Genomic DNA, 382 nt, shown 5'->3' with positions numbered 1-382 from the left:
ACGGCCACAGTAGCCCACGCACTGGCCCTGGCTGAAGCTTGCTGCCTGACAGGGAGACCAGGCTCTGTGCTTTGGCTGGGGTGGCTGGGTGCCAGCGGTGCCCCAGAGGTCCCAGCTCCAGCAGGAGGCTTTCCTCCTGGCTTCTTTGCTGGGAACAAGCAGAGGTGGCCTATTCCCATAAAGAAATGACCCCCTATAAAAAAATTATCCCCAAGAGGCTGCCTCTGGAGTGTCTCAGGAGCAGGGTGTTTATAACAGCAGCATCCCCTAGAAAAGGGGGTCCTCCGGGGCAGGTCTTCCCTCTGGGTGTGAGGGGTGTGCCAGGTTAAACAGCCGGGGTGCTTCGGCATTGGCCAGCGGGTGCGGGGGGTCCTCCCGCGGC

The 382-nt window shown here is 61.3% G+C and overlaps 1 protein-coding gene across 1 annotated transcript in view; it reads left to right on the top strand.

Moving 5' to 3' along the window:
* LOC104628348 (actin-binding LIM protein 3-like) overlaps window positions 1-382 on the top strand; it is a gene marked incomplete at both ends in the record, with an annotated part of 20,351 nt that overhangs the window by 8,832 nt on the left and 11,137 nt on the right. The window lies entirely within an intron of this gene.

This window comes from Phaethon lepturus, unplaced genomic scaffold, assembly GCF_000687285.1.
Source record: "Phaethon lepturus isolate BGI_N335 unplaced genomic scaffold, ASM68728v1 scaffold30391, whole genome shotgun sequence".
Classification (NCBI taxonomy): domain Eukaryota; kingdom Metazoa; phylum Chordata; class Aves; order Phaethontiformes; family Phaethontidae; genus Phaethon; species Phaethon lepturus.
Note: the sequence above shows the minus strand (reverse complement) of the source record. Positions and strands in the feature narration are given on the sequence as shown.